The 17,942-nt window shown below is 47.5% G+C and overlaps 1 pseudogene across 1 annotated transcript in view; it reads right to left on the reverse strand.

Moving 5' to 3' along the window:
- Positions 1 to 17,942, reverse strand: part of LOC144120968 (uncharacterized) — a 63,102-nt pseudogene that overhangs the window by 21,701 nt on the left and 23,459 nt on the right. The window contains exons 6-16 of the transcript XR_013312505.1: positions 16,525 to 16,690; positions 15,851 to 16,023; positions 15,718 to 15,788; positions 13,569 to 13,685; positions 13,339 to 13,504; positions 13,209 to 13,228; positions 12,762 to 13,107; positions 7,720 to 7,850; positions 5,433 to 5,559; positions 2,411 to 2,556; positions 1,274 to 1,458 (exon numbers count right to left, since the gene is read on the reverse strand). The product of XR_013312505.1 is annotated as an uncharacterized LOC144120968 (transcript). The remainder of the gene's footprint in view (positions 1 to 1,273; positions 1,459 to 2,410; positions 2,557 to 5,432; positions 5,560 to 7,719; positions 7,851 to 12,761; positions 13,108 to 13,208; positions 13,229 to 13,338; positions 13,505 to 13,568; positions 13,686 to 15,717; positions 15,789 to 15,850; positions 16,024 to 16,524; positions 16,691 to 17,942) is intronic.

Raw genomic sequence — 17,942 nt, forward strand, 5'->3', positions numbered from 1 at the left:
GTTCTTAAAGAGTTCTATAATAGCAGCTCGTTCCATACAACAACACGGTTGCAACAAGACAACGTTCCATGCAACAATACACCAGTTTTCCTTCAACTTCCTGCCGTCACGAAACGCCCAACCGCTAGGAGACTACTTAGAAGCCAACCATTCGGCGGGATGGGACCCGACGCGATCGCGCATTCATCTTACGCAGGATAAGCCAAATCAACGAAACATACGATACATGAAACTGGCGTGTATTGTCTCGCGTGTTGGAGGCTACCTGTCTAATAGCTTCTGGCAGTAGAAAATGTATTTTTTTTGCTTTATGGCATGAGTGCTGGTTTTCGTATTAGTTTCAAAGTGGAATAGCATTCAGCTCAGCCAAAGCTAAGGTTTCTGCGATTTCGATTTGATGTGCATTAATGCTGGAAGCACAGTTTCATGCGGGAAAGCTGTTGCGAATAATAGCGGGGACTTGCGCCACCACTCGAACACACCGGATCCATTTCAATGCATTTGTCCTCGTTTATCGCGAAAAGACCACCAAGAAGTACTTGCTACAAACGCGCCTTGCAGGAAAGCGCCATCTTGGTGCACTCTTTGAAAGGCAGGAGGTCCACGCTCAACATTCTTTCATTTCTGAGTGCATGGAGTTAAAGATACGGCAAAAAAGGGCAAAATGAAATGCCTTTTCCTTTCGCTCGACTTTTCGACATCAGTGGTCACCAGATACCCCTTCTAAAGAGAAACTAAAATCAGCGAGGAATTCATAGGACGCCCTCAAGCAACCCCACGGATTCGCAGATACAGCAAGCTGCTCCATGTCTCACAAAGTATCAGGACATGGTCACGGGCGGCATGCAGCGATCTCAATTCAGCCATCGCCGAAAGAGGGCGAACTAGTCTGCGAAGCGAGCTCTCCCTGAACTGCTCTTATTCCTTCCCTTTTAGATGTTTCCAATACATATTTAGTCTACATGTCTTATTGGCTGTTTCGAAGCTTCTTTAAACTCTGCCAGCGGCTACACGGAAAAGACCTATTGCAAGCACGCAGCTATTTGTGGCTGTATCAGACATGAAAGTTAAGTAGCTTTTCACATCAAAGGACTCATCATCTCTCCAGTCTGACATAATTTAGCTTCATGACCTGCGCTCTAATACCTGCCACCTCTCTAATCCTAGAGATGAACGCGGAACCACCGGCGATGTCTCGAAGACCGCGCAGTCAGGGAACCACTATACGCCTTATCATCATCAACAACGTGTGCGTCCGAGGCGGTGCGCTCACCGCGTGTTGAGGATGCGGAAGGCGCTCGAAGAGAGCACCGTGATGATGACCTGGTCGCCGGAGGTGTTGAGGAGCTTCTTGACCTGCGGCAGGGGCATCTTGCTGATTGACGTCCCGTTCACGGCCACCACCACGTCACCCTGCAGCAGCTGCGACCGCTGGGCGGGGCTGCCGCGCTTCACACTCTGCGCTTGCACGGAGAAGAATGCGCCCGGAGTCTCAATCTCGGTGCCGCGTACCCGCTTACCGAATCTACGAGTCCTGTGGTAAATTTCGCGTAGCGTAAAAAAAAAAGCGCGAACAGAATTCTTGCCTCCACGGCACATCCTGACCCAAAATAACGAGAGCACTACATGTGCAGCCTTTGCATACAAAATACATAAATGTCCCGTAGCTGTTTCTAGCGCTTTATCGACGATTGACGAGGTTGCCGAGGGAAACTTGACGCTCGTGTGGATGCGCTTTAAAGTTGCCGCTGGTGGCCGGCTTCACAGAAGAGTTTAACTTGCGCGAAAACGTCGTTCGTTTTTGGAAAACTTTCTCATACCAATATGATTGTTGATGACCTAGTTCGTTCGTATGGGTGCACCCACCGACAATTTTTTCGCGCCTTTTGGCTACAGCTGCCAACATCAGTATGCAGTGTCCGTGAGGTTAACGTTTTGTATTAGACCACGCTCCCTCATGTCAAAAGTGTTGCTATTTTTGTGCTATTTTGCCGCCTTTTATCAGCTACCCGACAAGCCTGTGCTTTCGAGGCCAGTTTTTCTGAAATTTACAAAAAAAAAACCGCTGGATCGAGCTTGACAAGTCTGGTATAGTTTACACTTGATCCTAAAGCGCTTGAAGGCAAACAACGATGGCAGCAGCACTGTGCGATTTGTGAACAGCCTTTTTTTAGCTGGACCGGTTGCGCCAAGTAGCAGCCAAATGTACCACGGCGATAACTTTGGCAGCGCCGTTCTCCTTAGCTCGATGACTTCTTCGGATGGGGCAGATGTCATAGTGGCAAACATTTCCCGTCTATCCCAATGCCATCAACGGGGCGCTGTCACTTTCCGTTGCCTTTAGATGACGTCAAAGAAAGCTTTGCGTTCTTTGCCGCAAAAATCCCGCTTACCACTAAGCAGTTCTTACCTCGACCATATAGTAGAACTTGTCCCCTTCGCCTTTTACTCTCTCCAGGTTAACACCAAAGCTCCAGAACTTTCCAAGGCTCCTTCTCCGAAACAAAATGACGTCGAGCTTCTCGGATGACCGCGCTGTTTGTGTTTCACTCATTCCTGGCCAGTGATAAGAAATAGGGCCAAATGTAAGTACTTGGGAAAGGATACGGTCACAAATACATGTTTTTAAAGGCACTTAAATGGGATGATGAAGAGCACTGCGGCCCAGGCGACCTTCAGGCGCCCACCAGTTATTTCCAAGGCACCAGGATGCAATCAGAGACCCCGCAAGTCTTTAGCGGCCGCCGACACCAAGCATCCGAAGCGGGACGACTGCATGATGCGTCACACTGGACATCAGCGTGCAAGGGGCGGGCAGCAACTTCCCCTCATGGCCTTCTTTTGACGCGATCGACACAAAGAACGCAAATTTCCCAGTTTCACTAAACAAATCGACGGCCAAGTGAGACGGTAAGATGACGGGATTAATTTAGCATGGTCTTCACTCCGAACTGCTTTGGCGGGCAAATTTCGAAAGTCTCGACAGCCGCATTTTGAAAATCCCACCACGAACCTTTGGTAGGCGTTCCTTCTTATTTCGACATGAACTTACTACCCAGCCGCTACGGTGGCTCAGTGGTTACGGCGCTCAGCTACTGACTCGAAAGACGCGTGTTCGATACCGACCGCGGCGGTCGAATTTCGATGGAAGTGAAATTCTAGAGGCCCGTGCACTGTGCGATGTCAGTGCACCTTAAAGAACCCCTGAAGGTCGAAATTTCTGGAGCCTTTCACTACGGCGTCACTCATAGCCTGAGTGGCTTTGGGACGTCAAACCACCCTAAACCCTAAACCTACTACCCGGCCAGACAAGATGTCGTTAAACCTTAATTTCGAAAGCAAAGAACTAGTGGACGCTGACTGACACTCCGCTTGGAGCTCACTGTGGGCAATTATGCGATGATCATAAGGAGAGACCTTGAAAGAGGGGTACCAGAGGAAACGCAAAGACGTGTGCAAAAAATGGAGGCTTGATTAATTCGGAGTAGCGTGATGATTAGTCAAAAAGCCTGTTTTCTCACTTCGGATTTAACCTCAGCGAACACATCCCGGCTGAAACCGGAGTTCTAGATCTAAAACTGCAGCTTAATGTCCTTAGATAATTCAAAAGTGGAGTTCACTTCTTGCCACGCTCCTTAAACATCATCATAATGTCGACTACACCCGTGGAAAAGGCAGCCTCTTTGAAGAACACCAAATAATCATCGACATAACCAAACAAGGCAGTTCTATTTCACATGGGGGTGAACAGTAGCTAGGAAAATATTGCTCAGCATCCGAGCTACCCGAGAGACAATGCAGACAATAGATCTCTTTAAATGAAGATCTTCAGGTCATCCTGCCAAGTTCGAAGACGGCTAAAAAGTAAGGAATTCTAAAACTTAAGAGGACACTTAAGCCCCGCCTTAAAGGGAATGAAGTGATAGCGTTAATGGTTTCCTTCAGCGGTCTCTCTTCACAAACAGTCAGTGTTCTTTGTTCACATTCACAGATTTACCACAACACAACACAAGACAGTTTCCACATTGCCTTTGAGCTCTTCCACATTGCAGTTTAAGCACTTAATGATCCCCCCCCCACACACACACACACACGCACGCGCACACGCACACGCACGCACGCACGCACACGCACGCACGCACATGCACACGCACACACACGCACACGCACGCACACACACGCATTGATTAGTACTCACTGCACTACGCACGCAATCGCATGGCCACGAATGAGCGCTCCTTACGGACGCAGGTACCCCACTAAGAAAACGTGATGCTGCTCGAGCCATCTTTTAGGGCAGCGGCGTTCGTCAGATCGCTGGGCTTTTCGCGTAGCCGCCGCGTGCCCGCGCCACTATGCCACTTCGAGCAAAGGGGATATAAAACGCCAACATACATTTTGCTACTCGCTTAATTATTATTTCCGTAATTACAACCTCTCCAATTACACAAAAACTCATTATCCTACACTCGTAAGATATCACTTTACATGAAAGGCCACCTCGCATACATATAAAACCTCGCTTGTACTTAAGCAATGTAAGAGTGCCTGAGCCACCTACTGAGTAATGTGTCTATCTGAGGACTCAAGAATCGTGGGTTCGAATCTTGACTCTACTTTCAAGAAATTTCTATTTTCTAAAACCAATTAATATCTAAAGTTGAATCGTTTGAGACATGCGCCACTCTTTATTTCGCTTCACAAATCCTCTTTCAATTACTTTAATTCCAGCCACTCACGTGTGACTTGGGTTAATTAAACATACGCCGATGCCTCTGAACGGGAACCTTAAAGCTGTCGCTTAAAAAAGAGCACCTACATTCATACCTAGGCACACCATGAGGACGAGCTCCGTTTTGTCTTCAGTAATGCAGTAGAGGTTAAAACAAATTTTCAACATCTGCACTAAACGCCATGCAGACTACCTATTGGAAAGGCAACAATACGGGCTGAGATCTCTGGTTGCCTTCATGGGTCTGTGACGGTAAGGCATCAATTAGTTGCTGCTACAGGAATCTAGAAGCAGTGGCATGTAAGGTGTAGCTTTCTAAAATGATCCCTCTAAACGGCAGACCTCGTTTATGAGTTTTTACTGAAAAGAAAACATCAATGTCGTCACCCTACACAAGTTTTAGCAGCACTAGAAACCAGTTTGAAGCAGTAGCTTTTGGAAGAACTTCCTGTCTTGCTCATTTATCCTTATACTGTTGACTGAGTTTTATACGAAGCCTTTATTCACAGCAGCAAAAGCCTTCATGGAGGGCACGCCTTTTCAGTATTCTTTAAGCAAAGACCAAGCGACACGTCTTGCCAGACTATAACTTTTCCACAAGTGTTCCTCATAAACATCAATATTGTCAGAAAAATATCAATATGTGCTGCTGTTTTTTTTCTCTGACCACCACAGTAAACAAAAAAATTTTGTAACTCACCAGACATTGCCCCTGCGCCAATCATACTGTCGCCGACCGAAACTTTTCTGTAATCGATTTCTGAAGATTCTACGCCTGACGTGTTCATAAAGTTGTCATCCACTTCGACGCTCTTTTTCGCCCTTAACTGCAAGATAAAGAAAAACCACCTACTGAGTGCTACAAGCGCTTATATATGTCCATGAATCTGTTATAAAGCAGACCGTGTCACAGTAAGCACGTCTTATAAAAAAACTTCATAGCGCGTGGCAACAGGCCGGTGTAAAATAAATCGTACCTTTAAAATCCAAATCGAGTGAAACACTGACGCTTTCACCCTTTATCCCCGCTTCGTGAATGGGAGAACCGCACCGTTGTAGATGACGAAAAAATTAATGACACAACTCACTTCAATACCGCCGACTAAAATAGGCTATTCGTGACAGAGCAAAGGCTTCCTAGTACGCTCTGTTTGTAGACCATGGCTGCAGTGTTATCGCAGCAGAAAACGCACCGTTCACTATGGGGAACCTGCGCTGCCAAGGTGGCACTGCAATTTTTCCATTCGGTGACTCAAAAGTGCTTTTGTCAGCCACTTGGGCCGCTGCAAACGCGAGAACACATTCTGCGCGATTAGATACCCGCGGTTGGCTGACAGCATTCATTGCCTAGCTTCTCTCGGCGTAGCCCAGATAGCTGACGCACGGTACGTGCGCCTTCGACAGAGCGCGGAGGCTCGCGCCAATAAGCGCCTGAAGGTGGCGCGGAAAAGTATTATGAGTACTACTCAAAACTGCTTGCTCTTCTCGCTAGGCAGTGTGTTATGGCGCAGCAATCGGCACCACGAACTTCAGCGCAAGTTCCCCATAGTGCGTTACTATATGCACCCGTAGACCATAGTTCTGAAGACCTCCGAGGAAACTAACAGCGGCGCTGCCAGCTCCCTTCTAGACTCCGTTGGCGTAAAAGCTGCTCTCCAATAGTTTCACGAAACGGTGCCTCTACTTTTTTTCTCTTTCCAAAACTGAAGCGCCCAAAAGGACGACGCAGAAAGACGGCGCTAGTCCTTGTAATCATGCAAGTTACAATATGAACGTTTACCAACTGGCTCGATTTTCTACCTAGATTTCCAATATTTCTTCTCGCCAGCGTATGCGTAAAATGTTGCGTCATGTGCTCTTCTTGCAAAGATGAGCACGCGCTCTCCATTACGCGTCGTTTTTTTTTTCTCATTTCGTATCAGTGTCACAAGCTTTACTTAAGAAAAATTGGAGGTGGGGGCGCTTAAACTTTGTTCCAGAAGAGGGCAAATACGGGCTTGTTGGTAAATGTCTGAAGAATTAAATAAAACAGCGCTACGGAAGACGAGACAAGAGAAAGACAAACACCAGCGCTGTAGATCACTAAGGGCAGGAGCGACGCTCGAGCCAATGCAGACTCCTTGTTTTTGGATAAAATATTTGTTATCGGGTCCCATTAGCATCGCCTGGTCAGTTACCTAATTTCTAGTTAACATACTCATAATTACTCGTGTACGCCTCAATACATGTTTCTAAGACACTTTACTACGTCAAAAACCATACCGCGTTCGCTAGGTTCACCTTTATTCAGATTGAACCAACAAGCCTTCGTGGCCAATTGTTAGCGTACCCATCTCGCAGTCCTAAGGTCCTAGGTTCTATTCCCTCTCGAACCAAAATTAGCCGAATTTTCTCTTCAGCCCAGCCGCCGCGGTGGCAGAGTGGTTACGGCGCTCGGCTGCTGGCCCGAAAGACGCGGGTTCGATCCCGACCGCGGCGGTAGAATTTCGATGAAGGCGAAATTCTACAGGCCCGTGTACTGTGCGATGTCAGTGCACGTTAAGGAACCCCAGGTGATCGAAATTTCCGGAGCCCTTCACTACGGCGTCTCTCATAGCCTGAGTCGCTTTGGGACGTTAAACTCCCATAAACCATAAACTTCTCTTCAGCCCACTTTAATTTATTTGCTTCCGTCGGGATTTTTCGCCCACGGCCAACGACCGCGACGACGATGACGACACCGGCTTTTCTGCGACACGTGACCCTTAACGCTGTCGCGTTATAAACATTCATTGATGTTCAATTTCAATAGCAGTATGCTGTGATCCAACTATGCAGAGCAGAGGGATGGCACACCACAACTGCTGTCTGCCTTAATAAGCCGCGCACGTCATGAAGTGCCAACAAGGCCGCTCTGACTTGACCGTGACAGCAGTGCCGTGCGTACGCGAACATAGGTGAAAGCAACTACAAGGCACGACTAATGAATTCGGCCAACTGAAACTGACCGTGATGACGAGCTTTTTGAAGCTGGATGTGGCGTATGTGTAGAGCGGCTTTTGTAGGTCGGGTTCCATGTCGATCATGTCTTCGATCTTTTGTAGCTTCCGCTTCTTTGTGTTTGTCGTAGCACCGGCAGCTGCACATGCGCCCATAATGCAGAGGTTACTTTGCTGCCACCAGTACGTGAGCCGTGAAGCCGCGCAGGCCAAATAGAAACAAGTTATGAATGTTAAGTCAAGTTTTGTAGCAGATCTGAAGTCGAATATTTCCACGATTTTTTTTAAACTTTAAAGACTTCTATTTTAAAAACACAGAGATACGTCGGTGCGGTTTGTTGAGCTGGATTGTACAGCAAGGTGTACATTACCTTATATGGATCAATAATTATGCGAATAACTAACCTATATCACCGATTAAGCTTTTTATTTTTTTTATTTTAGGAGGCAGTGTTATATTACGAAACTCACTGGCCGTCAAAATCTAAGGTGAGCCCTGTTTCTAAATTTTTTAAATCGGCAATGTGGTTCGAAATATCGAACGTCAAAAACATGCACTTGAAATCTTGCTGACTTGGCTTTCCAGCATTACCTAGCTTTAAAATGGCGCGGCTGCGCGTGGTATCGCCGCAGAAATCAAGTTAACTCCTTCTATATCATCAAGTGCCCGAACTGCGCCTGTATTTGATGCATTAAAAAGTGCGAGATACGCCTTTTATAAATATGCAGTGGGGGAAAGCAACTCAGGGAGCTCAGAAATGTATTTTTTGACGTTCGATATTTAGGAACTTATTGTCGATTAAGAAAATTTAAATATAGGGCTCACATTCAATGTTGACGGCCATGAATTTTGCTATGTAACCCTGCCCACTGAAAGTAAAAAAGTTTATTCGTTAAATTTAGTTATTACATCGTTAATTATTGATCAAAATATGAGGTATACGAGCGAACTGAGAGCACAAGCTGTAGTAGAACATTCTTGCAGGATAGTTGGTTCATTTCAAAAATGGCCCGTGATGACGTTTTAGTTTGTCTCCTGTCCAGTGGGATTCACGCAGTCCTACCTCTTTTATTGAGAGCACAGGGCGAGGTTAATTGATCCCAGTAGCGGTGCACGAAAAAGACGACCTCGGTGGTGCACATGATTATAAATTCATGCACATGTTCATAGTAGTACACGGTTCATACAAATCATGACCATAAAAAATGCAAAACGGCAGACCTTTGTTAGTTCGAACTCAACGGACAGCTTTCGGAAAACTTTCGAAGCTTTTTTTCTGCGAAGCAGCATCACAAATCGGCCATCGCTGAGTCTTGCTTACCTTTAGTGCTTGCTAAATGCAAAGAAAAAAGATGCGCTTCTAATTTTATCATTCATCCGTTGTACAAAAGTGTTCATCTTCTATGACATTGATTTTAAATTCTCTGCAAAGTGGGCGTCCATCGTCAACCACTCCACTCTCACAACTGCCCTTTTGAAACGCCAAACAGCAACTACTTTGTTTAACGTTTGTTCCTTTACACGCTCGAGAGAAGACTGGATCACACGAGGTTGTCACCATCGACAGACAAAGGAAGCCACCAGCCACCGAAACCAAGGAAATCACAGGACAATGTGTGTGTGTGTGTGTGTGTGTGTGTGTGTGTGTGTGTGTGTGTGTGTGTGTGTGTGTGTGTGTGTGTGTGTGTGTGTGTGTGTGTGTGTGTGTGTGTGTGTGCGTGTGCGTGTGTGCGTGTGCGTGTGCGTGTGTGTGTGTGTGTGTGTGTGTGTGTGTGTGTGTGTGTGTGTGTGTGTGTGTGTGTGTGTGTGTGTGTGTGTGTGTGTGTGTGTGTGTGTGTGTGCGTGTGCGTGTGTGCGTGTGTGCGTGTGCGCGCGTGTGTGTGTGTTAGAGAGAAAGTGCTACTTCACGACCAAAGCTGCAAAAATCGATTCACCGCTGAAGCATTGACCCCGACCTTGAATTAATTAAAAATATTGCTTATATATAATGATTATATATTATTATTATATTATTATTATTAAATATTATTGCTTAAAATATAGCTTAGTCCTGTCGGGCGTGGGTTGAAATCGCAGTCGCGATTTCAACCCACGCCCGACAGGACTAAGCTATCGCCGCAGCCGATTGCTCCTCGTGTTAAACAGCAAAACACTCTAGCGCTGTGCATTGCACATCGCCGTCTTCATCAGCTTCCATCTGCGGCGCGTACAGATCAGATCTGCTGAACCTCGATCAGAGCTTAACCTGAGTTTAATATCGTCGCCATACGTGCCGACGACCCAGCAAAGCAAAGCCATGAGCCAGCAAGGGTAAGCTAATGATTTTGCACGTCTACTCGATTTAACTACGTTAGAACTTACCATATTTTTTAAATTGTGTTGTTCAATGAGAAATCAGTACTGTAGTACTTTTTTTACCTGAAAGATAATTGATTAGAAAGTGGAAGGTAAAACCACATGCCACCAGTAGAAACCGAACTCACGACATCCGAATGTCGCGTATGGTGCTATGGCGGCTGTCCAACCTTCTACTTTCGAGTATATTGCTGCTGCGGGTAGCTCAAGCTTGAGAGCGTTCGCCAGCTGCATTTTCATCCATAGCGGAACACCGCAAGAGCTACATGTGCAACATTCTTGGGAAAAATTTTGAGCATTGGAAAATTGTAAGGTTCTCTTATGGAAATGTTGAAGGTAAGGTTTCATTCTTCCGATGTGTAGCGAGATTTTTCTTTGAAAGTTCTTCTATCGCTCGCATGGAATAGTTAAGGCTGCTATAAAAAAGAAACAGCGGCGAGTGCTTTTGACGATCGCAAAAACATTAATAGCAAACAAATGCAAGCCTGTTGACGGATGATTGACTGTTATGGTGTAGTGTTACAATACATGGAAGACAAAATACGTTCATAAACGGTTTCCAGTAGCACAAATACTTTCGTCCAGATTTGTTGGGTATGGGAACATGACCTAACGGTGAGACCGGCAGCTCTCTGAGAATTCCCTATGGCATCAAGACTGCCAAAACCGAGGCCCTCGTTGAGCTTCGCTCTCGCTGTTCGACCACGTTCCGTGTGGCACTTGCGGTATTACAGCACGTTCTACGATCGCCGCTGTGGACGAGACTGGTGCTCGTGAACACTTCTCAAGGTTAGGTTACACAACAGGAATATACTCAAAAGTAGAAGGTTGGACAGCCGCCACCATAGCTCAGCTGTCGGAGCACGTACGCGACATTCGGATGTCGTGGGTTCAGATCCCACTGGTAGCATGTGGTTTTCCCTTCAGCTTTTTAATAAATAACCTCTCAGGAAAACAATTACCACTCTACTGATTAGTCAATGATCAACACCAGAAATTAACAAATAAACACACATTCCCCTGTGTTTTCCTTCCTTTCGGTGAATGTTGGCTTCCTTCAAATGTGTGCCATAAGGAACCTCTTGTCTGCGAGTTTAATGTTAAAGCCTGGACTCCATGTACGCGAAAACTCACGCGAACGCGAGGGCGACGGCGGCAAGCGACGAGCGACGCCGTCGCGCGAAGCAAAATGCATGCGTCGCTTGCCGTGTCGCTCGGATCTGCACCCACAGAAAATTTCGCTCGTCGCCCGGAATTCCCCCACGCGACTGGCCAATAAGAGCCCCCCAAAGCCGTTTCCGGTTTGTCTACGGTTTCTCACGGGTACATCTCACGAAACCCGCCCGTCGTCTTGGTCATCGCCACCATCGAGAAAATATTTGGTGTTGTAGCTGAGAGGCAGACCCGCATGATTTAAATAATTAAAACAATCTACTTGTTGGGTGCGGAGGGCTAACAGCATTTGGAGCGGGCGTACTGCAGGGAGAGATGCGTGTCGAGCCGCGGGTACCGGCGCTCGATCCACTGTGCCGCTGCGCTCCAACTGTGCAGAAACACTCGGGGCGCGCATTCTCACTGGTGTAATTATAGTTTGGTCACATACCATCAGATTGGGGTGACAGTTTATGGGAGTGTTTTTACTAAACCGGAGTGCACAGGCGCCGAACGAAAGCACACCTCCCCCGTGAACCCGTGATGTGACTTCGTCTCCGCAAGCACGCCTTTGGCTATCTCCACTGCCGCTACACCGCTGCCGCAGAGGAAATATTCATTTGGCCCTGACTGAGGCACCCTCACAAAATTTTAAGAGAGAGAACAGGTTACGGGCGTGTTTCTAAGCTTGAGTCTGCTGCGCACGTCGCGGGTTCGCGTCGCCTGCCGCCTTCGCTTGCATGGAGGCTGCCCACAAGCGACGGAGCGAACGCCAGCCGTCGCCGTCGCCTTCGCGTGAGTTTTCGCGTACATGGAGTCCAGGTGTGAATTTTACAACAATCACGATTCTTCCCAGGCTGAGCACTGAAGCAGTCCGCCGTAACGCCGTAATACTGGATTAACTGAGGCACCCTCAAGGCCGTGAAAATCGTCAATGCGGCTGGGTGAATCTTCTGACACAGTCATTCTAATTTGTGTCATGCCGAGAAAAATCGTATTTGCTTATCTTTGAGGCCTATACAACCCGGCGTCGTGTTCGTAGTTGTTAAGCGGAAAAACATAGCGGTCTGACGTCTAGAGACTGCACTCTGGAGCTGCTTAGATTGAGGCAGCAATTAAAGCAAACGTAGTGGCCCTACGCTGCATACGCTGCATTGTGTGATAAATATGGCTGTATAAAATCCTAATGCACTCAATAATTTTGCAGAGGTAATGGAATAGTTTTCGGAGGAAACACGAATAATTCAGTGCATTGTTAGATACGCGGTCAAATCATTACCAGGAAGCTAAAGAAACCTAGCCCAATGGCAGCGTTACACATGTTTTCATCGCGAACGAATGCAGACTCATGGCGGCGACACAAAGCGCCTTGTTGTCGTGGAACAGTATCTGACTGCACTCGGCAAGAAAACATTGTGTGTTTGGCATCGTTATGCTTCAAGAGTAAGCTATAAAACGCTGTCAATTTTGGGCTATGGGTGTCATGTTGCGCCACTAAAATCTTAGTGCGCTTGGTCGTTTGACATCGTTCTCAGCGACTCACACAACTGCTCCTCCTTCTTTAACTCGAGCGGCGACTCCCCCCTCGAAGGCGGCTTGGACGACCTCGGCTTTTTGGAGCCCTCGCGAACGGGCGCCTCGTCGATGGTAGACACCGCCAAGCCTCCGCCCATGGCTTCCGCGATGGCAGTGATGTCGCACAGGAACTTGTTCGCGCTCAGCGCCTTCCAGTTGAAGCCACTGAAGAAGGGGTGGTTCTTCAGGTCCTGGTAGTGCCGAGACGCGAGTCGTTCGATAGGGTTTTTTTCGCAGAAGCTTGAATACCATGTCTTTTGCTTCTGGCGTCGCCGAGTGAGGGTGCTCTTCAGTTTTCGGCCACTTCAACGGGGCTGCAACAGAGAAATTGCCGAAGTCAGATTGAAGGAATGACTTCTATTTATTTCTTTTTTTGCCTTACTTCGAGGTTTTCTGTATTATTACTTCGGGGTACAGTGTAGGCCCATGTAGTTTCTGTTGTACGCGTGGGGGATTTCTATCACTATGACTGCGCTTAAGAGTTTTCAATTCTATATAAGGTCCAGATGACTGAGTTTGCTAATTAAAGGTTGTGCAAAGCTTGCATGATAGTCGCATCTTGCGGTTCCTGTCGGGAATGCAGGCTCTGGGCTCCGTCACCTCCGATGATGCGGTCCCGTAGTAGCTGCTTCGTCCTTCCTCTGAAGGGCACTCTGCCGGTCATCAGCTTGTAAAAGACGATGCCTGAAGACCACCAGTCGCACGCCCTACCTGCACGCGTAGGAAGCGAAGCGTGAGCACATTTACTTCAACGGTAGCCAGGCAGCGTTCTTACCATATGGCCGTCGTTTAAGGATCTCGGGAGCCATGTACGGGATCGTTCCCGCGGACTCGCCGTCGTGGAATTCAAACGCTGTCCTGGCGAAGTATCCCTTCACCAGCCGTTTTGAAACTGTGAAAGGGAGCATTTTATTGCCCAGGTGCCGAGAGTAATTTTTAACATAATTTCTAACTCACGGAAGTGCGCATTGTGAGCAGGCGCACGCTAGGACAGCCGGTATGATTTTGCTCGTCAGTCCTTACCGTCAACAGCTTAAGGGAGGGCCTACGTTTGGTTCTCCTAAGGGACAAACTTCTGCGCGCAGTAAGCTTGAACATGTCGCCCTTCAAAAAGCAGATTTATTGCGGAGCCAAGATCCCAAAAGAGGGATTTCAGTAAATTAATGGGTTTTAATGCGCGAAATTTAAACTGTAGCTACGAAGTACGCTGTAGTGAATTGAGGACCTCGTACTGGTTGCGATTACCTGGGGTTCCTAGATCCGCCCTAAAAGCCCATGCACTCAAGTGTTTTACATTTCGCGTCCACATTAATGCGCCGATAGGCTACAAACAAAGCCGCGAACTAGATCTTGGAAGCAGAGAACCGTAGCCGCTGAGCCACCACGGCGACCCTAAATGCGGACAAAACCTTTCGGACTCACTCCTACAAATTCCATGTTTTTCTGTCATCAAAAAGATCTTTCCGCCACCTGAGTCTTCAAGAAGAGTAAGCACAAGCATAAATCACTATCCGTTCAATACAACTCTTCGGAGAGGGCCCTTGAAAACTTTCTGGGAGACTTAGAATGTGATCGGATTGGTCTTCGAGCCAACCGGTCCCGTTGCTCACATGGCGCACTTGGACACTTGCTAAACAATCCGGACACATGTGACGGCAATCCCGCGCGAGAGTTTGCTTGAACCCCTCTCTAGACTTTTCCAACCCGCGCGTCGTCATATTGCTTTCTATAGACTGCTCTGTAGACCTGGCGCTACAACTTTCACCGTCCTTGCGCCAGGTGCACACAGCAATCTATAGCGAGCAGTACGCTCACGCACAGGTTGGAAAAGTCTATAGACCAATACCGTGTTTGCAAACATAGGGGCGCTGGTGGACGCTAGAGGTGGCCAGGTACATGGGCTGCGCTCTTGTCAGCTACGGTGCGTGGTTCGCTTATCATGTTGTTTGGGACCTGTCTTCCGTGTACGGCTCTCTAGTCTGTCTAGTTTCGACGACTGCATTCGCGAGGAAATTTAGCGCACATGAAGCATGTGGGACAAACGAGAAGGCTGTCAAATTCGGAAACACCGACCTGCTTTGGCGTCTAGACGTTGTGGCGGTATGCCAGTCTTCCCCACACATAATTGTCTTGACGTTTCAAAATGACATTGAATACTTTTTCACACTTTTCTTGAAAATAAATGCCAGCTGTTCTATGCCAGCTGTAAAGAACGAACGGCCTCACATGTGCACTGTGAAAGAAGATAATTATTTTCGAAAATTTTTCTTACATCCGTTTCTACGGGCTGCTCTCCTGACCAGTACCAACAGCCGGGGGTAACTTCGGCACACGCCTATTATAGTGTTTTAAAAATACATGTGCGTTGATACGACATTTAAATTTTCACATTCTTTTTTAGGGTGCATTACGCTTTTCTTAACAAAGGGTAGACCTCACTGTAGCACTGTGGAATAAGAAAACTGTTGCCAGAACTTACGTTTACATGAATTTTTAAGGGCCATACCTCCAGCTGTTACCCTCACAAGGCGGCAGGTGCGCCACCGTATCTTGCTTACGCCATATTGCTCGCTGGGCTGTTGTGTGCACCTGATGACAGCGCGGTGGAAGCGGCAGCGGAAATGACTTGCAGCCGCCCATAAAGGAGGAGTTTCTCTCCATCTTTCTATCGAGCGAAGGAGGCGTCGAAACACCTCCTCTTTGGGCTGTTGCAAACGCTGCTGCTTCCACCGCGCTGTCAGGTGCACACAACAGCCCAACAAGCAATATGGCGACGCCTAAGGAGCCCCTACTGGAAAGGTCTGTGAGGGCCCTGAGCTTCCTGCTTATGTGGTCGTCCTGCGTCTTGAGAGCGTCTTATGCTTTCGCGCATGGCCATTTCGGCGCTTGGGTTCTGCACTATTATGAGGCTCAAGCACACTCACAGTGGCCGAGGCAGACCTTGTTGGTGTCAAAGTCGATCAGCTTGACCCGGCCGCCAGGAACGATGAGCATGCTGCAATGCTTTTCATTAAGACGTGCCTCGACAGCTCCCGGTGCTGCGGTGAGTGGACTTACTTGGAGACCTTCACGTCGCGGTGCAGGAAGCCTCGCAAGTGGAGGTGCTCCAACGCCAGGATCAGCTGCGCCATTACGACCTGTACGTGCTCAATATTTAGGTACGTCGCCTTGGTCACCACGCGCATCAGGTCCACGCCTGAGATGTACTCCATCATGGTCACGTACGAGTCCTGCATGAGAGAAGGGGGCGCTGTGTGAGGAGAACACCACACGTTATCCGCATCACCAGTAAGAAAAAAAACGATTCTTTTCACGTTTCTTTCAGAACCGGTCACGAGATTCTCAAAAAACCTTGTGCACCCTTTTAAAAGCAAGCGACTTTCTGAACATGTTGTTGACGAGTTCCGCAACGAAGCTGAAGGCAGCAAAGAGCAAGCAAACGAAAAAGTCACGAGACAGGCATGTACTTAGAAATAAATCTTAAAAGTGTACCTAAATGTAATCCGCGGAAACAAACCAACCAGAACGAGGTATTTTGCACGCTCTGCCAGTAGCGCTCAGCATGAAACAAAGAATAACGTAGGTATACTGAGGCATGACGCGAAGTTTTGCAACTGTTGTTTGGTCATTGATACAGTGCTCATCCATTTGCGAACACAAGTGGTGGGCAGCAAAACTAGTGCCGCGCATCTGGAGATAAGATGCAGATAAGACACGTAGGACGGACTTGCCTTGGCGCAGAAGCAGCAGTAGTACTTCACAAGGAATGGGCTGCGTATGACCGAAGCGACCACTTTGTCTATACAGGCCTGCTTGTGGCGCGTAAAGCGGTCCATGGCCACGAGCTTCACGGTACAGATGTAGCTTGCCGGCACGTACATGGCTTTGTACACAGCCCTGCAGTAAAATAACAGCTTAAATTAGAACTACCACCCAAACGTTACTGCCCATTGGTACGCCAGCAGAAGTGTTTTCTGGCAGTGCAAGTGGATTGCCTATTGGGGTAGAAGCCGGGAAAACCGAACTGGCGAATGAAATATGCAGAACGAAACCTCGGCATTGAAATAAATTCTATACGCAATGCTCGAACAGCCGTGGGGACTCGCCGCGTTGTTTGTGTTAGTCAGAGTGTCGTTCCATGCCCAACAATTCTGAACAAGAGCATTTTGAAACGGTAACCAGATTATGAACGCAATTTTTTCATATAATGTAAGATTTCACTATAACAATCAATATATCTCCGGATGTCCCGCCCGCAGGCTTGAAATATTTTCCTATTACCGTTTTTTCTGTGGTCAAAAGCGTTCGCCATTGGTTTTTTATCGGAGTCGTAACTGCTCGATGCGAGCGATGGAACCTTTCTAAAAGAAAGATTTTCCTACACATCGGAACAATGAACTATTACCTTCAAAATTTCCATAACAATTCCTTACAATATTCTAATATTCATAATTTTTGTCCAAGAATGTTTGAAATGTTTGTTTCCATCACAACAAGGCCCGCCGTGGTCGGTTTGTGCTCGGTAACGCTCACGACCACGGGTAGGGGTCGGCGATTTTGAATTCTGTCAGCCGCGGTTAAACGGGTAGAACGTAATTGCCCCCACCACGAATTCATCATCAACATCATCATCAGCCGGGCTACACCCACTGCAGGGCAAAGGTCTCTCTCATGTCTCTAATTAACCCTGTCCTTCGCCAGCCGCATCCACCCTATTCCTCAAACATCTTAATCTCATCCGCCCACCAAACCTTCTGCCGCCCTCTGATACGCTTACTTTCTCTTGGAATCCACTCCGTTACCCTTAAGGCCCAGCGGTTATTTGCGTTCGCATTACATGCCCCGCCCTAGTCCATTTCTTCCTCTTGATTTCGAATAGGATGTCAGTAACCCGCATTTGTTCCCTCACCCATTCTGCTGGCTTCCGGTCTCTTAACGTTACGCATATCATTTTTCTTTCCATGGCTCGCTGCGTTGTCCTTAATTTAAGCTGAACCCTTTTCGTTAGCCTCCACGTTTCTGCCCCGTAGGTGAGTACCGGTAAGATACAGCTGTTGTATACTTTTCTCTTGGGGGATATTGGTAAGTTGCCATTCAAAATCTGACAGAACCTGCCATATGCGATTCTTCTAGTTATTTCCCTCTCATG

Source organism: Amblyomma americanum, chromosome 1 (genome assembly GCF_052857255.1).
Source record: "Amblyomma americanum isolate KBUSLIRL-KWMA chromosome 1, ASM5285725v1, whole genome shotgun sequence".
Classification (NCBI taxonomy): Eukaryota; Metazoa; Arthropoda; class Arachnida; order Ixodida; family Ixodidae; genus Amblyomma; species Amblyomma americanum.